The following is a 7768-nucleotide window of genomic DNA, read 5'->3' on the forward strand; positions in this document are numbered from 1 at the left end:
GGGTGCCGTCAACCAGACAGTGTCGGCTGGCGACCCCCAGGGGGAGAGCCTTCTCTGTCGGAGCACCCACCCTCTGGAACGAGCTGCCCCCAGAGATCCGGGTGATTCCGGATCTCCCCTCCTTCCGCCGCGCCCTCAAGACTTGGTTATTTCAGCGGGCAGGACTGGCCTAGGGGTATTTTAAATTGGTTTTAACAAACAATTTTAGTAGAAGCGGCCTAGTTAAATATTTATTTTTAATCACTTTTAAATTTTGTATTGTATTGTATTATTGGTTTTAAACTGGCTGTAAGCCGCCCTGAGTCCTCCGGGAGAAGGGCGGGGTATAAATTTAATAAAACTAAACTTTAATAAAACTAAACTAAACAGTCTCAACTTTTTTAAGCAGCCCTACTTTTCCCAGGATTCCTTAGCAGCCATATAAGAAAAGACAAAGCTATTTTAAATATGTCCAGGCAAGTACTTGACAATATTGCTCTGCCACAGCAAGAAGTTCTTTGATAGCAGAAAGAGAGTGATCCTTTCTCTCTTCATCTTTTATAATTCTCTGATCTTTCAATTAGTTGAATTGTTAATAACCAAACATCTCAGACATTAAAATGCCTTAGGCCAAGTGTGCAAACAAGAGTTGATTAGCATTGGTACTGGAGACAATAATTTTTGTTCACTCTCAGGTATTAATTTTATTAAATGTTCTTGATTAGCTCCAAGAGGAGGAATAACAGAAAAGAATCCATTCCAAAAATCCTTGGTAGATCTCTGTTGATCAGTTAGAGCAGTGGTGGCGAACCTATGGCACGGGTGCCAGAGGCGGCACTCAGAGGCCTCTCTGTGGGCACGTGCGCCATCGCCCCAGTCCTAGGCCTTCATCTGGGTTTTATAAAACCTTTTCACTTTAGGCTTCCGCTGCCATGTGCAAAAAAAAAAAAAAAAGGTTCAATCAATCAGTCAATTTCAACTTCTCATGGGGAAAAAAAGATCTTGCAAAGTTGAAGTTGATTGATTGAACTTTTTAGTCCCACCCAGTCTGCCATTACCACCGCAGCCATGCCCACCCAATTGGCCACACCCATCCAATGGGCCATACCCACCCAATGGGCCACACCCACCCAGGACCCAACAATGCATAAGTGGGTTTTGGATTGCAGTTTGGGCACTCGGTCTCTAAAAGGTTCGCCATCACTGAGTTAGAGAGACAGAACTTGAGATTTTTTGTTTTTGTTTTTCTTGCTCTCTCATTGAATCTAGGAAATATAAGACTGATTTAATTCCCTGCTTCAGCATTTGCTGTCATTTTGTAATCTTTCCAATAGCAAAATCTTCTGAACAACAGCCAATGACACAAATAGGAGTGAACTCTTCATCTCCTATGGATAAAAGGAGAACAAGAGAACTTCAGCAAAAATACATGATGGATTTATTTATTTATTATGTATAATGTATTTGACATGATGCTGCCCTCTTGCTGGACTATGACCATAATAAAGATTTGATTTTAATGCTGTCTAACTCCAAATTAATCTGGGTGGATTGCAGTGTATCAAAACAACATAGAAACAATATAACAAAAACAAACCAACAATAGAATCAGATTCAGACAAAGAAAGAAAGAAAGAAAGAAAGAAAGAAAGAAAGAAAGAAAGAAAGAAAGAAAGAAAGAAAGAAAGAGAAAGAAAGAAAGAAAAGCAAGATGAGGAATCTGGCAAATGCTATAACATCCCACCACAACTAACTTCCAACAACGAGGACATCAACTGTCCTGATCCTGGGAGAAGGGCCAGGTCTTCAAGGCCCTTTGGAACATTATAAGGGTGTTATAAGGGTTGGAGCCATCCAGATTGCAAGAGGAACCTCATTCAAGAGGGCAGATGTAGCAGGGAAAACATGTTTCCTGGATCCTGATAGATAAGATTGTTTAATTGAATGAACCTGGAGCATGCCAACCTATCAACTTGAAGTGACACCAAGGAAACTGGCAGTTGCTCAAATAACCAGGCCCTGTGCCATGAAAGATTTATACCTTTTGTAATGGCCTGATTCCTTCATTTGACTTTTGTACACAATTCTCTCTTTGATGCAGACAAAGCATTAACATTCAATAGCAGATACTGGAGGCTGATTTGCAGTTCATAATATAACTGGGTTTCCACATCCTCCTCATATTGCTTTAGAGGAAGAAGCTGCAAATAATGAAATATAGGAATGCAGGAAAAAGAGGAAGCAGTAGGCAGCTGAGAGCCCAACCGAAATAAAAAGAATTATGGAGAAGTGACAGAAAGGGAAACCCAGGCCAGGAATTGCACTTGGTGGCTTATTTACTTGAAAAACAAAATAACAAGTTAGCAAAAAAAAAAAAAAAAAAGGTGGTCTCTTCCATGAAGAACCCAGCCTTCAATATTGAAAGGTTGGGCTGTTTTTCAATGTACAAAAACCTGCATAGTATGTATCAACATAGATTAAGGATCCTCCTTCCAATTCTGCTTACAGTTTATCTCATTGATTTTACAGTGGATGTTTTTGTTCTCAGAGAAGTATTTATTTAAATGTTATTTGTCAACACCTCTTTAAATATCTACCCCAAATGAATTTACAGCATTGGTTACATGTGATCCACAGTTGTACTGGAGGACAAACTGGGAATCTGTCAGGAAAATGTATTTGGCATTCTCTTAAGAAAATCATGATTATTAATCCAAAATAACCATGCCTTCCAGACACATAGCTTAAAACCCTGTCAAAATGAACAAATGCAGATGTGCAGTGGGCTACTGTAAAGAGACTGATAACTTACAGCTTTTGCTGAATAAGAAAGCAAAGACCATAAAGGCAAAAATAAGGATAAGTCCTTATTTTTTTATGTGTAGTAAGCCACAGAATTCTTCTATTAGAAATGGTGATGTGTTAAGTCCGGAGAATAATGGCGCTTGAGACGAAGCATTTCTAACAAGTCTTTATTCTCTGCTTCCATTCTACGAACAACGACAAGCCCAGAGGTGCGCAAGCCTCTATATATACCCTCCGATCCCCGGGCAATTCCAACCAATCACAAGGCAGTCCTTTCCCGCCTTGCGCATGCGCGCAAGGCCGGTGCCACTCAGTCTGGTCCCAGGCAGCTTTTGCAAATGCCCGGGACTCTTGCAACTTCCCGCGCCTGCTTCTGCAGGCACGGGACACAACACTCCTCCCCCCTAGATAAAATAATGCTGCGCCCAACATGGACGCCACCTTTGGTAGAAGGGTGTGAAGGAGCCGCGGTAGCGTGGCGAATCATGTTGTTTTGTAGAAACTCCTTCTGTCAACCCAGGCAGACCGCAGCGATGTGGCCTTTCTTTCTGCATGCTCGGCAAATGGCGGAACGGAACCGACATTCCGCTCGCTTGTGGCGACCCCTGCATCCGAAGCAATGAACCTCAGCTGGGCCCTTGTCCTGACGATCTTTGGACCTCCTCCCAGCTGCTTGGTACCGCTTGTCTACCTCCTTGTGGATGGTTGCAGTCACTGGAGCGCTTCGAGTGGGCCGCAAATTCTTGACCGCTCTATCAGCAGCTTCCTCTGCCGTAACCTCTCACAGAGCATCTTGGAAAGAGACATCTTCCATGGTGAACAGCTTCTGCTTTAAGTCTCTGTTCCTCAGTCCGCACACAAAACGATCACACAGTCTTTCCTCTAAGTGCTTGAAGTCGCATGGTTTAGCTGCTCTTCTCAAGGCCGCAACGTATTCTTTTGCTGATTCTCCAACTCGCTGATCTCTCTGTTGAAATGTGTGCCTCCAAGCCATGACAGATTGCTTGGGCTGGAAATGTTCCTTTAAAGTTTTCTTCAGATCGGAGTATGATACCGTTTCCAGCGAGTCCGGGGCGATTAAGCTCTCGGCGATCTCAAAGGTGTCTTGCCCACAAATGCACAACAATGTGGCAGCCTTTAAGCCTTCCTCCCGAATCTGGTTTATGCGGAAATACGTCTCGACTCTTGCAACATAAGATTCCCACCTCTCGGGGTGAGAGACGTCGAATTCCGCTAAACGCCCAACTTTCGCCATGATCGAGGATCAGGTCTTCTTCTTCAGCCGCACGCACCCTCCAGCGATTTCGTACTGGCAGGATAACGCTGACTTCCATGCCGTTTTCTCTTCCGGACTTCTTTGGGTGAGTCTTCAAGCTTTCCTAGCTGTATAGACTGGATCCCACCTTCGTCGCCAGTGTTAAGTCCGGAGAATAATGGCGCTTGAGACGAAGTATTTCTAACAAGTCTTTATTCTCTGCTTCCATTCTACGAACAACGACAAGCCCAGAGGCGCGCAAGCCTCTATATATACCCTCCGATCCCCGGGCAATTCCAACCAATCACAAGGCAGTCCTTTCCCGCTTTGCTCATGCGCGCAAGGCTGGTGCCACTCAGTCTGGTCCCGGGCAGCTTTTGCAAATGCCCGGGACTCTTGCAACTTCCCGCGCCTGCTTCTGCAGGCACGGGACACAACATGATGCACAACAGACTTAGAGCTACCTATGACTCACCAATGAATGGAATAGCGATAAAAATCCCAGCAAATGGTATGTTCTTGAAGAATATCCAACAAAATGAGTTTCAATGTGGAGAAAAACAGTTTTACATTTAGGCAGAAAAAATTAAAGGTACAAACAGTGCTTTTTTTTTTTTTTTTTTTTAAAGGTGCCGGAACTCTCACATGTCATACAACCCGCCTTGCCTACCCTACAAGGTTCCATCCAAAAAAGATGCCGGAACTCCGTTCTGGGCGTTCTATGACAAAAAAAAGTCCTGGGTAAAAGTACAGATTAGGTGAGACCTGGCTTAAAAATAATAACTGTGAGAGAGATCTTGGAGTCCTAGTAGACCAGTGATGGTGAACCTTTTAGAGACCGAGTGCCCAAACTGCAACCCAAAACCCACTTATGCATCGTCAGGTGCTGGGTGGGTGTGGCCCATTGGATGGGTGTGGCCCATTGGGTGACGTGTCTGTAGTGGTAACGGCAGACTGGGTGGGACTAAAAAGTTCAATCAATTCCAATTTTGCAAGATTTATTTTCCCGAGAAGTTGAAATTGACTGATTGATTGAACCTTTTTTTTTTTTTTTGCACATGACGGTGGAGGCCTAAAGCAAAAAGGTTTTATAAAACCCAGCTGAAGGCCTAGGACTGGGGTGATGGCGCGCGTGCCCACAGGGAGGGCTCTGAGTGCCGCCTCTGGCACCCGTGCCATAGGTTCGCCACTGTAGTAGACAATCACTTGACTATGAGCCAGCAGTGTGCAGCAGCAGCCAAAAAAACTAATACAATCCTGGGTTGTATAAACAGAGGCATATAATCAAGATCATGCAAAATATTAGTACCACTTTATAAAATCCTAGTAAGACCACACCTGGAATACTGCAGCCAATTTTGGTCACTATATCACAAAAAAAGATGTCGAGAGTTTGGAAAAAAATCAGAGAAGAGCAACTAAGATGATCAAAGGCCTGGAGACTAAAACATATGAAGAATGGCTGCAGGACTTGGGTTTGGCTAGTCTAAAGAAAAGAAGAAATAGAGAAGACATGATAGCAGTGTTCCAGTATTTGAGGGGCTGCCACAAAGAAGAGGGGGTCACATTATTCTCCAAAGCACCAGAGGGCAGGACAAGAAACTATGGTTGGAAACTGATCAAAGAGAGAAGCAATCTGGAATTAAGGAGAAACTTCCTGACAATGAGGACAATTAATCAGTAGAACAGCTTGCCTCCAGAAATTGTATGTGCTCCATCACTGGAGATTTTTAAGAAAAGGCTAGACAGTAACTTGTCTGAGATGGTATAAGTTCTCCTGCTGGACTAGAGCTGGGGCTGGACTAGAAGACCTCCAAGGTTCCTTCCAGCCCACAGCCTATTCTAATAGGTCTGTGCCAACTCAAGAGCAATGTTGATGCTACTCTTCTAGCCAGCTGTAGTGCTGCAATCAAAAGTAGGGTTTTTTTTTAGAAAATTCAATACTCAACCATACCTTTTATATATTATAACTTTGTTAAATGTAGTATATTAATGTGCATAGAGAAAGATGAACATAAGTGGTCACACTACTGAGTCCAAGAGTGCAAAACAATTTCCATTGAGATTGTGACATTTGGCATCCTGTTCATTCAGAATGAAACTTCCATGCAGCAGGAACGGTTTGCAGATTCTAGTTATGGGTTTTTCTTCTCTTTTTTTCCAGCACAGGAAAGAATTAGCTGGAATAAATCTTTTTTTTAGTGCAATACTTAACCCCCTGTTTACTTTGACATACTTCATTGGGAAAAAACCAAATATTTTCAATCTGGCCCTAAAATATATTTTAAGAAAGCACTACAGACAGTTCTGTTATTTTCAGTTAAAAGATATGTTTGTGTGCATATTGGAAGAAAAACAATCCCTTGGGGAAAAAAATCTCAATAGTATTTTTTCTCTATATTGAATACCAAACACTTTTTTCAGAAACACCATTAGGAATATGATTTTTTTTTACAATTCCAATACTCTAATAATCTCACATAGATTGTAAGGGGACAAAGAGAATTTCAAATGCAGCTGGGAACATTTAATAGAACTGAAATGATTCAAATAATTTGTTGAAATGCATGATCTAAGCAGTCATTTTAAAGTTTTTAAAATGACATGCTTCATCACTTTTTTGGAGACTGAGAAAAAGTGCAAGCAGCATGATGGATCTATATATTGTAAAGAAGCTCTAATTACAGTCAGGCAGCCATAATGAAATAATAGTGCAAGTGAAAACGCAGAGAAGAGTCAGGATTTAGATTTAGAAGATTTTAGTCTCTTCCCTACCTGCTATTCTTAGTTCTAGCTATTACAAGGAACGAACACTAGTAGATCCATAACTTTTCTTTCAGCTTAGTTAATTATACCAGGATGTAGTGGACAAAAATATCAAATCTAGTCTAAACATCTGGCTGACTGCACAACCAACCATAATAATAAGCATCAAAGCATTACAAGCCCCTCACCCATGACATTGGGATATCCTTGAGGGAATAATAATAATAATAATAATAATAATAATAATAATAATAATAATAATAATAATAATAATAATAGTAATGACGACAACAATAACAACAACAATAATAATAATAATAGACAAAGTAATGGAAAATGAAGAAACTAAAGTGCTCTGAGACTTTAGAATTCAGACATACAAGCACCTGATACTTAACACCCATGACTTAATAACTGTTAATAAGAAAATGGACATTGCAGTACCTGACAACAGCATAATAGAAGACAAAGAACTGGAGAAAATCACAAAATACAGACACCTGCAAATACAGTGGCAAAAGAAAGCAGACAGTACTAATAGTAATGGGTGCCTTATGTGAAATCCCAGAACAATCAGAGCACCACTTGAATACTATTGACATTGACAAAATCACCATCAGTCAATTGCAAAAGGCAGCTTTACACATAATAATCTGCAACAATACCTTTAACATCATCAAATAATATCTGCCTATCCCAGGTCCTTGGAAAGGACTCAATGGACAAAAATACCAAACCCGATTAAAATATCTAGTTGACTGTTTACAAGTTTACAAGTTTACAAGTTTATTGCATTTATATCCCGCCCTTCTCCTAGTGGACTCAGGGCGGCTTACAGCCAATTAAAAAACAAAACAATCAATACAAATCTAAGAAATTTAAAATCAATTAAAAGATATATTCAATAGGCCTGTTCATATATTAAAATTAATTAAAAACCAATTTAAAATGTCCCTAGGCCAG

General features: G+C 41.0%; 1 protein-coding gene across 1 annotated transcript in view; it reads right to left on the reverse strand.

The window, feature by feature from the left end:
• The window catches only part of IKZF1 (IKAROS family zinc finger 1), a 95364-nt gene that overhangs the window by 36982 nt on the left and 50614 nt on the right, over window positions 1-7768 (reverse strand). The gene's annotated exons all lie outside the window — the stretch shown is intronic.

Source organism: Protobothrops mucrosquamatus, unplaced genomic scaffold (assembly GCF_001527695.2).
Source record: "Protobothrops mucrosquamatus isolate PMUCROS unplaced genomic scaffold, P.Mucros_1.0 scaffold408, whole genome shotgun sequence".
NCBI classification, from domain to species: Eukaryota; Metazoa; Chordata; class Lepidosauria; order Squamata; family Viperidae; genus Protobothrops; species Protobothrops mucrosquamatus.